This window comes from Hemitrygon akajei, chromosome 10, assembly GCF_048418815.1.
Source record: "Hemitrygon akajei chromosome 10, sHemAka1.3, whole genome shotgun sequence".
Lineage (NCBI taxonomy): Eukaryota > Metazoa > Chordata > Chondrichthyes > Myliobatiformes > Dasyatidae > Hemitrygon > Hemitrygon akajei.
This window is the reverse complement of record NC_133133.1, coordinates 13,650,972-13,672,449: the sequence shown is the minus strand read 5'-3', so window position 1 is coordinate 13,672,449 and position 21,478 is coordinate 13,650,972.

Here is a 21,478-nt window from a genome sequence, read left to right as displayed (position 1 = left end):
TTATCCTGTAATATTATATCCATACTGTTAGTACGGACTGTAATAATGGATCGGTTGTAATATTATTTACAGGTCACTGACTCTGAAACTGGATCAGGCTTAAATTTATACTAACGCATGGTGGATTTTCTGAATTTAAATTTTAAAGCAAGATTTTGTTGAATGAAGATTGCCACTTGATTGCGCCTGTGTAAATAATCCAATTGAGTTAAACAGCTGCGGGATCCTGTAATGTGTTAGATTGTTTCTCGTTTCTCTTGACATTTTCTACATTTACTATCTTGAATTTGTTAGGCTTTATTATACATTATTGATTTTCGTGTTTATCACCTGGTCCTGTATTGTCAGAAGCAACTCCTTTGTTTCATGCAAGATGATTCCAATTCTGAATCAGGCATTCAAAGTAACCTTTGCAACATCTAGTCTGCTAAGATCGTCGGGATTTCTTCCATGGTGAGTCATGGTCTTCCATTTAACTTTTTCTTCTGTAGTGATAATTTCTTCATTTTTCTGGTTTGTGCTTTCATTTAAGTTGAGTCATGTGTACTTATCAGAATTATATGCTAGTGTGGTGTGCAGAATCCTGTTCATTGATTAAAATATTCCTTAGAATTTTTAAAATTTAAAATTGACCAACTTCGATAGATGTATAGTGGAGATGAGACTATATTGCATTTGTTATAATTTTACTATTGAGCTGTTTGGCAGATTTTCTTAAGCCTTGAAGTAAACTCTGTCAAAAGTTTTCCGCAGTATGATTAGTTTGTTTTGCTTGTTGATATCCCAGATACTTGTATGTTTCATATTCATCCATCCGTTGTATTGTATCCTGCTGCTGTGATTCGTATTCTACCAGCTCTATTGCACCTTTATGTTTGTTATATACAATTTAAAATCATGCATGTACAGAGGTGTATCATGGTATAATTCATTTGGTTGTTTCTGATTTGATGCCCTATTTTCATCCAATTCGGTAAATTAGAGAGTGACATTTAAACTAGACAAAAGCATGGTGGTCTTGGAGAGTCACACCAGAAAATGACTGGCTTTATTTTGATTTGTTTTGGTTATCTTATGTCAAAATTTGGGAACTTTTTCAGGATTTTAAAGAAATTTGTTGATATTAATAGGTACAGATGAATGCAAGTATTTTTTTTATTCCAATAATCTTTCTTTTTCAATCTTTTTATTGTTATATCAACAAAATAAAATGATACATAATGAGATTACAAACATACACTTTCCAACTAAACATGAGAGAATACATAAGCAATGATTACAGTATAAATGAGTATTCCCAAATCATGAACGATACAATATACAAATAAACAAGTCAAACCTAGGTATATCGTAATATATATTTTTTTTTAAACAGAAAAAACAAAAAAAATTATGCAAAAAAACTAATCTAATAACTAATAGAGGGAAAAAAGAAAAAAGAGAAAAAGAAAAACTAGAAAAAAAGGGCTGTTTATAATATCTCACAACAATAGAAAATCATCAGTGTCGTCAACTCCGATCCTCTCAACATATATACAATCAAAACTGGAAAAACAAATAGGCTTGGAACAGGGTCATATTACATCATATGAAAATATTGAATAAATGGTCTCCATATCTTTTCAAATTTAATAGAAGTATCAAATATAACACTTCTAATTAAATTTAAACATAACATAGTTTGAGAAAACCAATGAAATACGGTAGGAGGATTAATTTCTTTCCAATTCAACGAAATAGATCTTCTAGCCATTAATGTAAGAAATGCAATCATTCGACAAGCGGAAGAGGATAAATGGAGTGAGTCCATCATTGGTAAACCAAAAATTGCAGTAATAGGATGAGGTTGTAAATCAATGTTCAATACCGTAGAAATAATATCAAAAATATCTTTCCAATATTTTTTCAAAAGCAGACATGACCAAAGCATATGAGTTAAAGATGCTATCTCAGAATGACATCTGTCACAAATAGGATTTATATAGGAATAAAAATGAGCCAATTTATCCTTGGACATATGAGCCCTGTGCACAACTTTAAACTGTATTAATGAATGTTTAGCACATATAGATGATGTATTAACTAATTGCAGAATTTTATCCCAATTCTCAATAGGGATAATAAGGTTAAGTTCTCTTTCCCAATCATTTTTAGTCTTATAAAAGGGCTCTGAACGTATCTTCATAATTATATTGTAGTGTTTTGATATTAGCCCTTTCTGTAAAGGATTTAGTTCAAACAAATTCTCCAAAATACCTGAAGACACAAAATTTGGAAAAGTAGGAAGTACAGTATTGAAGAAATTTCTAATCTGTAAATATCTAAAAAAAATGAAATCTAGGCAAATTATATTTATTAGATAATTGCTCAAAAGACATAAAACAATTATCCAAAAATAAATTGGAAAATCGTAATAATCCTTTAGTCTTCCAAGCTGAATAAGCTTGGTCTATAATAGAAGGGTAAAAAAAAGCAATTGGATACAATAGGAATATTTAAAACAAACGAGTCAACCCAAAAAAATTCCAAAATTGAAACCATATACGTAAAGTATGTTTAACTATCGGGTTGTCAATTCGTTTCGGCAATTTAGAAAGAGCAAAGGGAAGAGAAGTCCCTAAAATAGAACCCAATGCAAATCCTTGTACAGATTTAATTTCCAAGTTCACTCAATGAGGGCCAAAAGATATATCCCAATCCTTTAACCAACATATCAAATATTAGATATTAACTGCCCAATAATAAAATCTAAAATTAGGCAATGCCAATCCACCTTCCTTCTTTGCATTCTGTAAATATATTTTACCTAACGTAGGATTTTTATTCTGCCATATATATGAGGAAATTTTTGAATCAACATTAGCAAAAAAAGATTTCGGAATAAAAATTGGTACCGCTTGAAATATATATAAAAACTTGGGTAAAATAACCATCTTAATAGCATTAATCCGACCTATCAGAGATAAAGATAGTGGTGACCATTTAGTAAACAAACATTTAATTTGATCAATTAAGGGTAAAAAATTAACCTTAAATAAGTCTTTATAGTTTTTTGTGATTTTAATCCCCAAGTAAATAAAAGAGTCATTAACTAATTTAAAAGGTAAATTTCTATAAATTGGAACCTGTCTATTTAAAGGAAACAATTCACTCTTATTAAGATTTAACTTATACCTGGAAAAATCACTAAATTGAACCAACAATGATAAAACTGTAGGAATGGATTTCTCAGGATCAGAAATAAATAATAATAAATCATCTGCATATAATAACTTATGTATATCTGTCCCACGATTAATGCCAAAAATGTTCTGTGATTCTCTGATAGCAATTGCCAAGGGTTCTAAAGCAATATCAAATAATAATGGACTAAGAGGACAGCCTTGTCTAGTACCCCGAAATAAACGAAAAAAGGGAGATCTTTGATTGTTAGTAAGTACCGAGGATACTGGAGTATGATACATCAGTTTAATCCAGGAAATAAATGTCGGACTAAAATTAAACTTCTCAAGCACATTAAATAAGTATGGCCATTCAACTCTATCAAATGCTTTCTCCGCATCTAATGAAATAACACATTCTGAAGTGCTATGTGAAGGAATATAAACAATATTCAATAATCTCCTAACATTGAAAAAAGAATAGCGATTTTTAATAAAACCAGTTTGATCTTCCGAAATAATTTGGGGTAATACCTTCTCCAGCCTGGATGCCAGTAACTTGGAAAAGATCTTGGAATCTACATTCAATAAAGATATTGGTCTATAGGATGCACAGTCAGTAGGGTCTTTATCTTTCTTCAGTATTAAAGAAATGGAAGCTCTATAAAAAGATTGTGGCAGATTGCCCAATCTAATTGCTTCTTCAAAAACCCTGCATAACCAAGGAGAAAGAGTAGCGGAAAAACATTAAAAAAAATTCTACTGTATACCCATCTGGACCTGGTGCTTTCCCAGAATTCATAGAGGAAATAACCCCTTTAATTTCTGCATCCGTAATAGGAGTATCTAATATTGAAAGATCATCTGATGATAATTCTGGAAAATTCAATTTCCCAAGAAAATCACACATGGTATTACGATCATTAGGGAATTCGGAATGATACAGGGAGGTATAAAAATCTTGAAATGATTTATTTATCTCATCATGGTTAACTGTCAGATCCCCATTCTGCTGATGGATCTTAGTAATTTGACGTTTAACCAAAGCATTCTTCAATTGACTAGCTAACAGTTTACCCGATTTATCACTATGTATATAAAAATCAGATCTGGTTTTCATTAATTGATTTTCAATCCAAGATGTAAGTAATAAACTATGTTCCGTTTGAAGTTCAACCCTTTGTTTGTAAAGCTCCTTGCTAGGAGTAATCAAATATTTCTTGACAATCTCTTTAATTTTATCAACCAACAAAAGAGTTTCCTTCTTGATGCGTTTTCTCAGACCAACAGAGTAGGAGATAATCTGTCCACGTATATATGCTTTAAAAGTGTCCCAAAGTGTTCCGCAAGAAATATCATCCATGGAATTAGTTGAAAAGAAGAAATCGATCTGTTCCTTCATAAATTTAATAAAATCCGGATCTTGCAGTAAGGTAGAATCAGATCGCCATTGTCTAACACTAGAAGCTGTATCCGTAAATTTAATAGAAAGTTTTAATGGAGCATGGTCAGAGATGGTTATAATATCATAATTACAACCAATTACAGATGGAATAAAACAAGAGTCAATAAAAAAATAATCAATTCTCGAGTAGGAATGATAAACGTGAGAAAAATGAAAACTCTTTGTCCATAGAATGCCGAAATCTCCAAATATCAAAAATTCCATTATCAGTCAAAAAAGAGTTAATACAAGTGGCCGACTTATTAGGTAAAGTCTGAGTAGATATAGATTTGTCCATCAAAGGATTTAAACAACAATTAAAGTCACCACCCGTTATTAACTTACATTCATTTATATTAGGTAAAGAAGTAAATAAGGACTTTAAAAAATCGGGACAATCCACATTTGGAGTATAAACATTAACCATAGCAACCTTTTTGTTAAAAAGTAAGCCAGTAATTAACAGAAATCTACCATTCGGATTTGAAAAGATATCATGTTAGACAAATGCAATAGAGGAGTCAATAAAAATTGAAACTCCCTTTACTTTGGCATTCGAATTCGAATGATACTGTTGACCTCTCCAAAACCTAAAAAAGTGATAATTATCCTCTTTCCTCACATGAGTTTCTTGTACAAAAATAATATGAGCATTAAGTCTTTGGAATACTTTGTAAATCTTTTTCCGTTTAATCGGATGGTTTAAGCCATTAGTATTCCAAGAGACAAAATTAATAGTCTGAGCCATATTTCTGAAATCAACCCTTTGGTATATAAAGGGTTAACCAGATTATGAACTCATGCACCCGGAAGAGGAACAAAAATAAGGGGCGGGCCCGGAAGTGACAACATAGCGGACATTTTTGTAGTTTAAAATCAGCCCAAATGAAAAAACCAAAAATAACTAGTATAAGAACCATAAGATTTAGAAAAAGACCTCCCACCCCCCACCCAAGAAGAAAAAAGACCATCCCAGCCAGGGATAGGCTGGGAAAAAGGAAAAATGAAACTAACTCTACCCCTATATCAGCAGAAGACAACTCCGTATATAAAGGATAAAAAAAGATCCCCCCAAACTCTAAAGAAATAATAATCACTATACTAAAGCCAAACTTCTTAATATAATTAATCGTAAAAAAAAAACAAACAGAGTATAATCACTAGTAACTTATAAATCGGGTTAAAACCCAAACAAACTAAAAAAAATTTAAACTATGATAAGAGATGCATTATAGGAAGAAGACGAGAGATAAAAAAAATGGCGAAATCAAAAAAAAATATTTTAGAGAAGAAACCGCCATCTTAGTAAAAACAAATTCACCTTCAAAGGATTAATAATAATAACCAAAGATAAAGAACAGTGGTTGAAGTAAGTAAAATAACAAGATTAGTAAGTCAAAAAAAACTTTAACTAGAGTATAAAATATAAAGTAAACCTACACCAATAGCCAAAAACAAAATCTGGTTTTGGAAATAAAAACCATCTTGCACGATCAAAATCACTCATTTATTAGGAATGAGAATCCGTAGCAGTAGGGAAGTTCTCATTCAGAAATCTTCTCGCTTCAGATGTAGAGAAAAAGACCTGCCGTGGAGCATTCGGAGGCGATATTCTGAGCTTCGCAGGGTATAAGAGCGCAGGTTTTAGATTTTTCTCATAACATTCAGACATCAGAGGTTTAAACAGAAGCCTTGCCTTCATTACTTCTGGACTAAAATCTTCTACTAAACGGAAGTTGTGATCTTGAGATTTGACCATCCCTGCACGCTGAGCCACACGAATAAGTTGCTCTTTAACGTGCACATAGTAAAATCGGACAATTACAACCGGTGGTTTAGCTGAAGCACTTGTTGATCGACGCATAATTCTGTGAGCGCGATCGAGTAACGGAGGACTGTCTGGAAATACAGAAGGGAACGCATCCTTTAAAAGTTGAGCAAAGTACTTCGAGGGGTCCCCTTGTTCAATACCTTCCGGGAGACCAAGTATGCGTAGGTTCTGTCTTCTGGACCGATTCTCAAAGTCGACACTCTTGGCTTTAAGTGTTTCCACTTGTTTAATCGCCAAAAGTAAGTTCTGCTCCAGTTTTTCAATTATCAAATCTCGTTTCCGAGCGTCTTCTTGCAGTTGCGATTAGAACTTGCTGCTGGTTAACTACTGAATTCGTCTTATCCATATAATCTTGAAAAGCCTTTATATCTTGTTTAAAAATTAGTCGTTGTTCTTCAGATTTTTCATTTAAGACCTCCAATAACATTTCATAAGTCAATTCAGTACATTTAGGATCAATCTGCTTTTTTCCGTTTCCGTTAGGATTTTTCCCAGTTTCTCGCACTTTAGATCTAAGAGCCATTTCTTCAAAAATTCACAATAAACTCTTAAAGGTAAGTCCAAAAAAGTAGCAAGAATCTTTTGGTGTAGGTAAAAATAAGTTAAATAAGGGTGATCATAGGTTAAAAAAAGTAAAGGTTATGGAGTGAATCTGAAACAGTGCTCACTCCATGAGCGTCTCCTGCTGACTCTTATTCCAATATTCATGAAAGTTATCACTGCCAGTACTTTACCAGTTGTGGGTATTTTTCATGACTGCTTTTAGTATATTTATTGTAAATTCATGTGTTTGCCTGTCTTAAGTTGTATATGTGCTTCCTTTTCCTCCTTTATCCAGTTTGCTTCTTAATTGTGCATTGTCCTGTTTGATCAGAAATTAGATAAAAGTTCATTATCTTTGAGATTGGTTGTAAATCCTTGATATTTTGGTGTGTCAAATTTAATTTCAGTATCATGTATAATCTTTTTCATTGTTCTTAAACTGATAATTCTGCTTTTTTACATGGCACAGTTCATGTATCTATTTAGTCTGGCTTTCAATGCATTAAGTTTTTGTTTCAATGTATGTAGAAATATACACCTTATATTTCCCAAGCATTTCCTTAGGTTTTCTCTGAACTTTCTTGTTCAGATTATTCATTTTCTAATGTATTAAGTTGGCTATTTCTGCTCTCAAGGTTACAATTTTGTTTCTTAATGATTTCTGTATTGGTGTTCTCATTTCATTATTCATTACTATTTATTTTTGTAGTATTTTCATTTTATCTTGAATCGGTCTGGTGAAACCTGAAGTACATGCATCACCAAGCATATTCATTTCTCAATTAGTATGAATCTTTGAACATTTTGAGTGTTCTTTAGTATTGTGACTTTCTGGAGATCTACATAAATTATGCTTTGTTGGCCTAGTTGTTTAATGCTGTTGTGTAGTGTCTTTGGGGTGAAACATGTTGCAAATATTTCTGTTAGGAAAAGTATACCCTGTTCCTGTTACATAGTCTTTCAATTTTGCTCTCTTAATTCTGGTGTTTTTCAGTTCTTGATTTATATGTGTTTGCAGTGGCTATATCTATTAAATAAATTGTTCTTGCTTATTGTGTAAGAAAGGATAGTTTGTAATATCATCTTTAAGACTCCAATCCTATTTTTTAAGGGAAGCTAGGTCTAATTTGATATTATCCTTTGATTTAGTGTAACCTTCTGCTTACATATCACTGGAATGTGTTCACTCTCAAAGTCCGCACTTGGATATGCCTTGGACTATTGCACAGCATTCCTGAAGCGGTTGCTGATTGTGATGTAGCCTATTTAATTGTGATACCAAACTGGGCTTCAAGCTGATTGAACTATGTGTTTGTTATTATCAGATCATTTGCACTACATCTAAATAGGAGTATCTCACCTCTGTCCTTCCAGATTCCCAATCCAAATGCACTAACAATATCATTACTGCAGGTTTCTTCAGAGAGTTGGATTCTGGTTTTGCTTAGCATCTCTGCATTTATCATCTTGAATTTGTTGGTCTTATGTATTTTTGAATTCTTTTGTGTTAGCCACCAGTTTCTGTGTTGCAAAAAGGAGCCATTCTGTTTCTAAGAAGAGGACTCCAAGCCTCTGCCAGGCATTTGACACTTCCTTGTCAACATCGAGTCTGCACAGCTAGTGGGAATGTCTTTCATGGAGGGTCATCCTCCATGACTTTTTCTCGTTTAGTGATAATTTCTTAATTTTTCTGTGTTGTACTTTCATTTAAGTTTAGTGGTGTGTACTTATCAGAATTACACATGCTCACATGGAGTGCTAACTCCTGTTTTTGTTAATGAAAATATATCTGTAGAAGTTTTATTTTACTGTAGTGTAATTTTTTTAATGTCTGTTATTCCTCCTCCTGTCCTTGGTAGTGTTAATCTAACTATATTTTTTGAGTCTACATAATGTTTTCTAAAATTTGTCATTTCAGTTCTTAATTTTGTAAATTTCCAGACTTGATTCACACCAAGTTGTTATTCCAAAGAAATATGTTAATGTAGGTATAGTGAAAGTATTTATTGCATTTGTTATACTTATACTATTGGACTCTGCTTGACAGATTTTCTGAACCCTGGAAGTAAATTCTGTCAAAAGTGTTCCCTTTATTGCACTGTGATCTATTTTCCTTGCATGTTGATATCCCAGATACTTATAGGTTTCATATTGATCCATTGATTGTACTGTATCCTGATGGTCTTTTTTATATTCTGCTAGCTATATTATTCCCTTATTTATGTTTAATGTGCTGCACTTATCTCATCCAAAGTTCATGTTTGTCTCTTCAGAAAATAGTTCTACAATTTGGATTAATTGCTTTAGCCTTACTGCTGAAGGAGCATACAATTTCAAATCATCCACATATAGAAGGTGTGACTATGTATAATTTGTTTTGTTGTCTCTGATTTGATACTCTCATCCAATTCAGTAAATTAGACAGTGGGTTTAAAGTTCGTGGAATTAAGAGGCAGCCTGGAAAATGCCTCATTCTATTTTGGTAATGGTGGTTATTCTTTTTGGTTGTTAATAGCTTGGTAAATATAGTCTGCCAATGCTTCATCAGATGTTAAAATTTGACAGTTGTTGGGTGTAGTTTATATATAAGCTATTTCTAAATACGAAGTTTCTACAAAACCAAGACTGTACCGAACCAAATGCTTTTCCACAGGGATTGATTTGGAATTACAGAATCTATCGGTTGGTCTTTACATTCTTTCATATCCTTGCAATATCCTATTAGCTCATCTGTGAGTATATTGTGGTTATCTATGTGATTGATGATTGGTTTTGAGATGCATGTTATTATTTTATATATAATTTATAAACAAGTAATAGGATGAAATTTTGATACATTGTGATTTTTCCTTTTAATAAAAGATATATTTTAATTTCAGTCAAAAATTTGGGTACTTTTTCAGGATTTTCAAGAATATTGTTGATTTTTTTTATACCAATAGTAATTTTTTATACCAATAATTATGAACAGCCAATGTCCCGGAAAAGGGCCTGGGCTTAGCCAGGCATTCAACACTTCCCTGTCAAAATGTAGTCCTCTTAGATTTGGATGTCTTTCAAAGAGGGTCATGCGCTTCCATTTGATAATTTTTTTTCTACCTTTAGTGATATTTTCTTCATTGTTCTGGGTTGTGCTTTCATTTTAGCAGTGTGTAATTATCATAATTACATAGCTCTTATGGAATGCTGACTCCCGTTTTCATTGATGAAGATACATTATCTCCTTAGAAGTTTTAGCTGTTGTGTAAATTCTACTTCCTTCCATCATAGGTAGTATTAAACTATGTGTTTGAGTGGACATAATACTTTCTTAAATTTGTCATTTTGATTCTTTTATTTCTTTATAAATTTTCCAGATCTGATTCAGACCAAAATATTTTGCCAAAAGACTATGTTAATATGGGTATAGCAAAAGTGTTTATTGCCTTTGTTATATTTTTACTACTGAGCTCTGTTTGGCACATTTTCTAATGGTCTTGAAGTAAATCCTCTTTAAAACTGTTCCCTTTCTTAGATCTATTTTATTTGCTTGTTGATATTCCAGATACTTGCATTTTAATTTTTATCCTTCTGTTGTGTTGTATTCTGCTGCCTCATTTTGTACTGTACAAGCTCTACTGCACCGTTCTTTATGTTTATGTACAAAGTTAATGTTTTTATCTTTAGAAAATAGTTCCACTATTTGAATTAATTGCATTAGCTTTTTTGAGGAGGAAATGTCAGTTTTTAGAAGGTGTGTCAAGTTATAATTCATTGGGTCAGCTCTGATTTGATACCCTATTTTCATCCAACTCAGTCAGTTAGAGAGCAGGCTTAACATTAAATGAAAGCAGACGGGGCTTGGAGAAGCCCACCCTGGAAAATGTCTGGTTTGATTTTGCTCACAGTGGTTGTTGTTTTTTGGTTGTTAATAGGGTGATTACAGAAGGCCAATGCTTCATCACATGTGATAAGAATTTCACAATTATTACATATAGTCTATATATTAAGAGCTTCTATTAACCATGAAGGTGGGTCCGAATCAGAAGCTTTTCTACCGGACGTCATTTGTAATTATTTAGTCTGGCTTTGTATGAATCAAGTTCTTGTTTCAGTGTCTCCATAAATTCTGTAATGCTTTTGTTAGGTTGATTGCTTCTTCTATGGGCGTTCTATTTCCCAAGCTTTTCTCTTAAATTTCTTGCTCAGGTTATCCATTTTATACTCCATGAGGTGGGCCATTTCTGTTCTCAAGATTTCAATTTTGTTTCACAATCAAATTTCATTTTTCATTATTCGTTACTATTATTACAATTATTGTATTTTTATTTTTTCTCAGCTCAAGGTGGTAAAACCTAAGATACAGGCATAGCCCAGCCCACTCATTTCACAATTGATAAGAACTTTCAAACAATTACGGTGCTGTTAAGTATTATGGCCCACTAGAGATTTATATAAATAAAGCTGTGTGGACTAATTGGTCAATGCTATTGTGTGGTAATGTTGGAATGATAGCAGTTTTAGATATTACTGTTTGGACAACGTATACACTGTTCATGTTCCCTAAGATTTCAATATTCTCTCTTAATTCAGCATATTTCCTGTGTTTTTCACTTATTGTGTGTTTGGAATGGCTATGTCTATTGAGTACGTTATTCTTATTTATTCCTTAATATTATATCTAGATTGAATTGTTCCATCTTTAATAATCAGTCGTAAAATAATTTGCAGGATACTGAGTCTAAAACTGGATCAGGCTTGCATTTTTACTGATATATGTTGTTTTTCCCAAGTTTTCAGATGTCTTCCATGTTGGATTGCCTTTTTCCTTTGGTTTACTTTTTCTTCTGTGGTGATAATATCTTCATTTTTGTGGGTTGTGCTTCCATTTAAGTTTAGTGGTGTGTACTTATCAGAATTACATATGCTCATGTGTAGTACAGAATCCTGTTTTTGTTGATGAAAATACATCCTTAGAAGTTTTATCTGACTATTATTTTTTTAATGTCTGTTATTCCTGTTCCTCCTCCTGTACCTGGTAGTGTCAATCTAATTATGTTGGTATTAACAGAGTGCTTTCTAAAATTTATCATCTCACTTCTTTCTTTATATATTTTCCACATTGGATTCAGACCATGATATTTTACCAAAAGACAATGTTAGTATAGCTATAGCAAAAGTGTTATTGCCTTTGTTGTATTTTGAGCTCTGTTTGGCATATTTTCTTAAGCTTTTAAGTAAATTCTGTCAAAAGTTTTACCTTTATCACACACTGATCTGTTTTTGTTGCTTTTTGATATCCCAACTAGTATGTTTCACATTCATCTACCGGTTGTATTGTATCCTGCTGCTCTGTTTTATATTCCACTAGCAATATTGCACCTTTCTCTATGTTTAATGTTCTGCACTTACCTAGTCCAAAGTTTATGCTTATGTCCTTAGAAAATATTTCTACCATTTGAATTAATTGCTTTAACTTTACTGATGAATTAGCCTATAATTTCAAATCATCCATTTTTAGAAAGTTTATCAAGGTATCAATTGTTCGGTTGACTGTGATTTGACACCCTAGTTTGTCTGATTCAGTAAAAAAAGATATAGAGCTAGTTCAAACGTAGACAAAACCCATAGGGGGCTTAGAGAGTCACCCTGGAAAATACCTCAGTTTATTTTGATGATGGTGTTTGTTCTTTTGGCTGTTTATAGATAGGAAGATTATAGTATTAGGGTGGCATAGTGGAAACATGTCTCTACGAAAGAATGTGTAAGGTGCTAGCTTTCAGGTAACCCTTGGACAAACTGTAGCACCTGCTTAGCCCCCCGATCAAGGTCACGTGAAGCAATTGAAGCAGGTGGTAGATGGTTGTATGAGCAACTGCTGTATATCATAAGTACTGGTTATGCGACCATTGACATGAGGCAGACAACCTTTGAAGAATAGTTATATTGGCTGGGGTCACCCATCTGGCAAAGATACTGTCCAGAGGAAGAAAGCAGTGGCAAACCACTACTTCAACAAATTTGCTAAGAACAGTTATGCTTAAGTCCATGTTCGCCCAGATCATGACATGCACATGATGCTGATGGTTATAGTATGCCAATACTTTTTCAAGATTCATTTCTAAGAGTGTATGTAGTATACAAGCCCGAGATTCATCATCCCGCAGACAGCCACAAAACAAAGAAAACCATGGAACCCATTCAATGAAAGACATCAAACCCTTCCCCTTCCGGAACATGCCAAGAAGAACAAATTTCAGAAATGGCAAAAAGAAGAGCGAAAAGCACAGAATATAAAACACCTAAATTGAAAGTGTCCAGGAATTTCAATCAGTTCAGCCCAAAATAGCAACAAAAAAAAGAGGAGCCAGAAAGCAGAAACAAATCATAAAATGAACTACAGAGTCCAATCTACAAACAGTGTCCATTATCCTCGCCCAAGATCCAGGACTCCAGCTGAATCTCTAGCAGCATCAACCAAAAGGGAGAGAGACCTTTCGAATGCAGGGAGCTTGCTTTGGAAGCAGCAAGCGAGAGGCTGATAACGGTGCTGACCACTTGCTCACCCTCTAATCTCATGTCTAGATTTTCAGTCTTCCTCAGTGCTTTAATCAGTGAGATCAGTGAGAAATGGAATTGGTTATCAGCTTGCACCCCATCTCTAGGCTTCTTGGCCTCAAGGCTGTTAGCTTCCTCACTGAGCACTCTCAGAGACAGCAAAGCAACATTTCGCTCGAACAGCCCGAAAACGCGCCACCAATATGTAAGCACAGGCTCCAACGGTACTTGGTAAGTACTTTCGGATTATTCTAGTGGTATTTAGTATTGTGGATTTCTCGAGATTTACATACGAGGGCTGATTGATAAGTTTGTGGCCTAAGGTAGGAGTCAATTTTAGAAAACCTAGCACATTTATTTTTCAACACAGTCCCCTCCTACATTTACACACTCAGTCCACTGGTCGTGGAGCATACGGATCTTGGACCTCCAGAAAGTGTCTGCAGATGGGTGATTGATAGGGTGATTATGCAGTAAGTTTGAAGTTGTGAGTTGTATAACTCATCTCCTATCTTAGGCCAGGAAATTATCAATCACCCCTGCTGTGGACACTTTCTGGAAGTCCAAGATCTGTATGCTCCACGATCACTGGACTAAGTGTGTAAATGTAAGAGGGGAGTATGTTGAAAAATAAATGTGCTAGGTTTTCTAAAATTGACTCCTTCTACCTTAGGCCACAAACTTATCAATCACCCCTCATATATAATGCTGTATAAGCCTAATCATTTAATGTCACTGTGAAGTAACTGAGATGAAATCTGTTGTGGATATTACTGTTGGGAAAATGTATACATTATTCAATTTCTTTTAATTCAGCATATTTCTGCTGCTTTTCCTTTATTACTGTAGATTATGTTAATTTGGAATGGCCATATCTATTAAGTAAGTTGTTCTTGCATGTTTATTCTTTAATATTATACTGGAAGTGTTATCATGTATTCTCCGATGTAATAATGGATCAGTTGCAAAATTATTTGTTGGACTCTGATTCTACAACTGGATCAGTCTTGTATTTTGATTATGGCATGATGTCTTTTATGAGTTCGTGTTTTAAATCATGATTTTGGTGACTGATGTTTGCTACTTGACTGTCTGTGCCTTTGTAAGTAAACAGATTGAGTTCAAGTGCTACAAGTTCCTGTAATATACTGGATTGTTTCAAGTTACTCTTGGCATTTTCTGCATCTATCATTTGAATTTGTTGATCCTTTATTTTGTACTTTCGCTAACTTGTTTGTATTTTTGATAGAATACCAAAATACTTTAATATGTATATAGCAAAAATGTTTACTGCTTTTGTTATATTTTTACTATTGAGCTCTGTTTGGCAGATTTTCTTAAGTCTTGAAGTAAATTCTTCTGAATGTTTTCATGTTATTGCACTATGATTTATTTTCTTTGCATGTTTATATCACAGTTACTTGTATGTTTCATATTCATCCACTGGTGGTATTGTATCCTGCTGCTCTGTTTTATATTCTACTGGCTCTATTGTACCTTTCTTTATCTTTAATGTTCTGCACTTATCTAGTCCAAAGTCAATGTTTATATCTTTAGAAATTAGCTCTACTAGTTGTATTAATTGCTTCAGCTTTTCTGATGGCGTGTATCATTTCAAATTATCCACTTATGCCAAGTGAATGATCTTGCGCCTTGCTGTCTCTTGAGTTCCGGGAGGCATGCTGCCTCGGGGCCAAGAAGCTTAGAGACCAAGTGCAAGCCCATGATCAACTCCATTTCTTGTCAATCTCGCTGATTAAAGCAACAAGGAAGATCAAGAGCTTTGAGATAAGTGTGGAAGACAAGTGAGTGTTCCGCGCTGTCTACCAGCTTCTTGCTCGCTACTGCTGGAGCAGGGTGGCTCTGTGGGATGGTCTCTCACTCCACCTCGCTCACTGCTCCTGAGGTAAGGCCATTGCAAGGGAATGATCGCTCTTTCTCTCTTCTCCGTGCTGTTGGAAGATGGTGCTAGAACAAGGTTTAATCGATGTGGTTTGTGGATTGGACTGTAGTCCACATTTCTGTTTTATGGTTGCTCCTTTTTCTTCCCGAGTTGCAATGCCGACATGATCTTTGTAGTGAGACAGATAGAGGAGAAGTGCCTGGAACAGAACATGACATTACGCTCTGTCTTCATTGATCTGACGAAGGTGTTTAACACAGTCAACAGAAACGCGCTGTGGATCATAGATATCGCCTAGACGGATCGATGTTTGACCTGAGACGCCTTGCTGCAAAGACCAAAGCGTTGAGGAGGCTCATCACTGAAACCCTGTTTGCTGATGACTGTGCCCTCATGGCCCACCAGGAGAACCAACTGCAGACAATTGTCGACAAGTTCTCCGCAGCCTCAAAGCTGTTCGGCCTGACAGTCAGCCTCGGTAAGACAGAAGTTCTCCTACAACCTGCACCAAGCAGTCACCCTCCTCAGCCATGCATCACCATCGACGGCAGTGTCCTGAGGAGCGTGGAGAGCTTCAAGTATCTAGGAAGCTCCATCTCCAGTGACGGATCCCTTGACAAAGAGATCATAGCAAGGATCCAGAAAGCCAGCCAGGCACTCGGGAAACTCTGTCAAAGTTCTGGAGCGCAAGGACATTCAGCTTTCAACCAAGCTCAAGGTGTACAAGGCTGTGGTTCTCGCCTCTGTCCTGTACGGCTGCAAAACCTGGACCCTGTACCACAGGTACATCAAACAGCTGGAGCAGTTTCACATGCGCTCTCTGCGGTCGATTATGATGATGCGATGTCAGGACCGAATTACCAACCAGGAAGTCCTTGACAGAGCCAACAGCACAAGCATTGAGGCAAGGAACCTCCATGTCCAGCTATGCTGGACGGCCATGTAATCCACATGTGTGAAACAAGAATCCCCAGTCAGCTGATCTATGGTGAGCTTGAGTATGGCAGTTGCAATCAGGGCCGCCCCAAAAAAAGATTCAAAGAAAATTTGAAATCATACATCAAATGGCAGACTTCCAGCGTCGACAACTTGAGGAGTCCGCAGCCGACAAGGCTGCGTGGTGCACCCTGATCAGAAAAGCTGCATCTGACTTCGAGGATGACCGAAATCAGTGCCTTGCAGCAGGCCGAGACCAATGCCTCAAAGCTGTGTATACACCTGTTCTAACAACCTCCATTCCATGTCCAGCCTGCAACCGTATGTGTACTTCGGCTTTCGACCTCCGAAGCCACATGCGTATCCACAGATGCTGCACAATGTTGAGTCTTCCTCGGACCCCGAGAGACAACCACCATTTTTGGGCGTTTTTTAATCGGAGCAGCCTACAGATAAAGAACACTGAGTTGATCTGAATATGGATTCTTTGATTTTGTTTTATGGGCTCTGTTTTTCCTCATTTTCTTGTTGCCATTTGTGTGATTTGTTTTGTGTATGAGAGGGATTTGATCATTCTTATTTCTTTGAAGGGGTTCCATGGCTTTCTTTCTTTGATTCATGCCTGTCTGTGGAGAAGATGAATCCGTGTTGTCTACTGCATATATACTTTGATAATAAATATACTTCGATTCTTTTCATTTACAATTATAGAATCCGTTATCAGTTGCGGGGCAAAGTTAAGATGGTGCTAAACGGCAAGTCCTTTGCTTGCATCTTCAGAAACAGCTTTATTCCTATATTTGATTTTTTTTCTCCTTTTCAGGGTGTGGGGGTTTCTTTTGAAGACCCTGACCTGGAGCTACACCCAGACTTCAGTTCTTTGCAGAATGGGACCCACTCTCAGGGCTTCACGGCCAGCTGCTTTTTGATATCCCAAGGATGCAACCTGGAAGACGAGCGTGCCTTCAGGGTTCTGTGATTTCATGGTGCTGATTCTAGGCTGGAGCTCCTGACTGAAGCGTCGCAGGAGAACACGGAACATTGGCAAAGGCGGGTTTGCTGCCAGGGGTTGCGTGCCTGGAGAGCTGTGCCTTTTTAGTGCCAACTCTCTAGGGACAGTGCTCAGAAAAAGCGACATAACAGACTTTTAACATTGTAAATCGGTGAGTTGTTTGTTATGTCTTCCCTCTCGCTGTGAAACAATGAAAATCTTTTTTTCTATGTTTAGGGAGAGAGAGCCAAGGGTATATCGAATTATCAGGTGAACAAGTAGTTTTTGGGATACTGCAAGTCTGTATTTATTGATGCTTTGCTGCACACTTGAGTGCTCAGAGGAGGGTGCTGATGCTTTTTGCTCTTGGGGGTTGGGGGAGTTGTTGCCTTGCTGCATTCATTCTTTAAGGCACTTCTCTGTTTTGTGAATGTTTGTGAAGACAAAGAATTCCAGGATGTGTATTGTATATATTTCTCTGACATTAAATATACCTATAGAAACCTATTGAAGGCTCTAGCCAGGAATTACATTTGGTGGCTGAAAATTGATGAAGACATTGAGCACATTGTTCGTGCATGCAGCCCATACCAGCAGTCTCGATCACGATTGAAAATAAAGTGTAAATAATAAAGCGATTGGAAAGGGGTGAAACGCCATCGGTCATTGGAAAAGCGTTGGGCTATGTCGGTCAACGATCGGAACAATTTTAAAGGATAAAGTGAGAAAGGCTCTGCCCCAAGGAAAGCTACAATTATTACTAAGCAATGCAGTGGTTTAATTATTGGGTTTTGGATCCTCCACATCAACCTGGCACAGTGGAGAGTGCACTCAATGGCAGTCTCTCACTGGATCGAACTCGGGAACTTCTGTTCCCGAGCCCGGCGCTAAAACATATGTTCTTAGGTGTTTTATATGTATAGAAAGGTAAAATATATACTATATACTAAGACAAATGTTTGACTAAATGACGCTAAATAATACCGGATGTACCTGTTCGGACTTACTTAGTAAGAGAACTTCCAATTTTTTTTCAATCCTGATCCATGATAACCCACACACATCCTCCTGTATACTTTAAATCATCTCTAGATTACTTGTAATACCTAATACAATGTAAATGCTATGTAAAATAGTTGTTATACTGCAATGTTTAAGAAATAATGACGAGAAAAAGTCTGTACATGCTCGAACAACAAGTGCTGGAAGAGCACTATTGGGCTTTCGTGATTCGCGGTTGGTTGAACTCACGCATGTGGAATTCACGGATAAGGAGGGAAGACTATGTGGACTTTGCAACGAGGGAAGAGAACATGTTGGACCTAATTTACACAAACATCCCTGTAGCGTACCGGGCGGAGCCCTGCCCCCACCTCGATTACTCAAACCACATCTCTTTATGCTAATCCCAGCATGCAGACCGCTCGTCAAGTGCTGCAGACCAGTTCTGAAGCAGGTGAAAACCTGACCAGCAGGAGCCTTCTCTGCTCTTCAAGACTGCTTTGAGCACACTGACTGACATGTTCAGGAAGGCTGCAACTGATAGCAACTCTACCAACTTAGAGGAGTACACGGCATCAGTGACTAGCTACATCAGCAAGTGCATCGACAACGTCACTGTATCCAAGACCACCACCACACGCGCTAACCAGAAGCAGTGGATGACAGCGGGGGGGGGGTGTGCGCTGCTGAGGACTCGAGAATCAGAGCAGGCGACAAGGCAGCTCTAACAACAGTAAGGCTCAAACTGTCCTAGGCCATCAGAGGGGCAAAGCGTGCACACACCCAGTGAATCCACAGCCACTTCCAGGTTTGCGGTGCCTGTGGAAGGGCATTCAGGACATCACCAACTACAGGACAACATCACTTGACTGTGCAGGTGATGCCTCCCTCCCAGATGCGCTGAATAACTTCTACGCTCGTTTTGAGGCAGAAAATGACATGGTGGCGAGGAATGACCTGAAGGTCTGTAGGAGACCCCTCCTACAAATGACCAGGTGCTGTGTTTCACCATGGCCGATGTGAGAAGAACGCTGTGCAGGGTCAACCCATGGAAGTCTGCTGGACCAGACAATATTCCTGGTAGAGTGCTTAGAGAATGTGCAGACCAGCTAGCAGATGTTCTCACTGACATCTTCAACGTCTCCCTGAGCAGCACCACTGTTCCAACATGCTTCAAGGCAGCCACCATTGCCCCTGTTCCGAAGAAGTCTTCAATGTCCTGCCTAAATGACTAAATGTTGCACTCACATCCATTATCCTGAAGTGTTTCGAGAGGCTCGTCATGAAGCACATCAAGACCCTGCTGCCCCCCTCACTGGACCCCCTGCAGTTTGCGTACCATCCCAACCACTCAACAGACGATGCCATTGCCATCACCCTCCACCTGGCCCTAACCCACCTGGACAAAAAAGACACGTACACCCAAATGCTGTGCATAGATTTCAGTTCAACATTCAACACAGTCATCCCTCAGAAACTGATTGGAAAGTTGAGCCTACTGGGCCTGAACACCTCCCTCTGCAACTGGATACTAGACTTCATGACTGGGAGACCTCAGACAGTCCGGATCGGGAGCAGCATCTCCAACACCCCTGGGCTGTATGCTCAGTCCACTGTTCACTCTGCTGACCCACGACTGTACTGCAACACACAGCTCAAACCACATGATCAAGCTCGCTGATGACACGACTGTGGTGGGTCTCATCAGCAAGAATGACGAGTCAGATTACAGAGAGGAGGTATAACAGCTAATGGACTGGTGCAGAGCCAACAACCTGTCCCTGAATGTGAACAAAACAAAAGAGATGGTTGTTGACTTCAGGAGGGCACAGAGCGACGACTCCCCATTGAACATTGACGGCTCCTCGGTAGAGATCGTTAAAAGCACCAAATTTCTTGGTGTTCACCTGGCAGAGAATCTCACTTGGTCCCTCAATACCAGCTCCATAGCAAAGAAAGCCCAGCAGCGTCTCTACTTTCTGCGAAGGCTGAGGAAAGTCCATCTCCCACACCCCATCCTCATCACATTCTACAGGGGTTGTATTGAGAGCATCCTGAGCAGCTGCATCACTGCCAGGTTCGGAAATTGCACCATCTCGGATCAGAAAACCTTGCAGTGGATAGTGAGGTCAGCTGAGAAGATCATCGAGGTCTCTCTTCTTGCCATTACGGACATTTACACTACACGCTGCATCCGCAAAGCAAACAGCAATATGAGGGACCCCACACACCCCTCATACAAACTCTGTCTCATTTTTATTGTGTACTGTACCAGCAGTTATGGTCAGAATGACAATAAAAAATGACTTGACTTGAACAGAAGGTGTTTTCACAGTTAGAAAAAAAAGGCAGCACGCGAAAAAAGGCAGAGCCTCCCCCAGCACTGATTTCTAGCCGGCATTGCTTAACCATGTGCCTGTGAGCATCTGTGCTTTATGTCGATTTATTTTGTTCCTAAGTTCTAAGGTATCGGAAAAGCCTAAAAGAGCTTGTAAGGGTGTTACACTTAGTGTAGAACTAGACATTAAGTGTTTCAATTGTGGTGAACGAAGTAAGGACATAGTGAGTTTGGCTAAGGAACCTGTGTTTGTGGAAGTTGACGAAGATGATGTTGAAGAGGTTTTGGCATCCCATGACCAAGAACTGACAGATGAAGAGCTGATGCAGTTGCAAGAGGAAAGGATAACAATCGAAACCGAATGCAGTCGTGGAAGTGAAGTTGTCCAGGAACTAAACGTGAAGCATTTGCATGAGATTTTCACTGCGATTGACAACGCTGCAATGATTGCAGAAAAGTATGACTTTAATTTTGAAAAGGTACGTAGGTTTAGGGCATATTTGTAGGATGGTTTGAGTGCTTACAAAGAATTGTATGATAGAAAAATGCGCAAGGCTAAGCAGTCAAGCATACTGTCGTTTTTCAAACCTTCCACATCAGCCACAGCAGAGGACGAAACTCAACCTTCGACATCAAGGCAGGCAAACATAGAAGATGATGACCTGCCTGCCTTGATGGAAACAGACGATGATGAGATGACACCCCAGTCTCCTCTACTGCCCACCAACCTCCGACGACTCCGCCTAACACACCATCATTAGTGTGCTCACTGTCTTCTCGATTCCGGTAAGT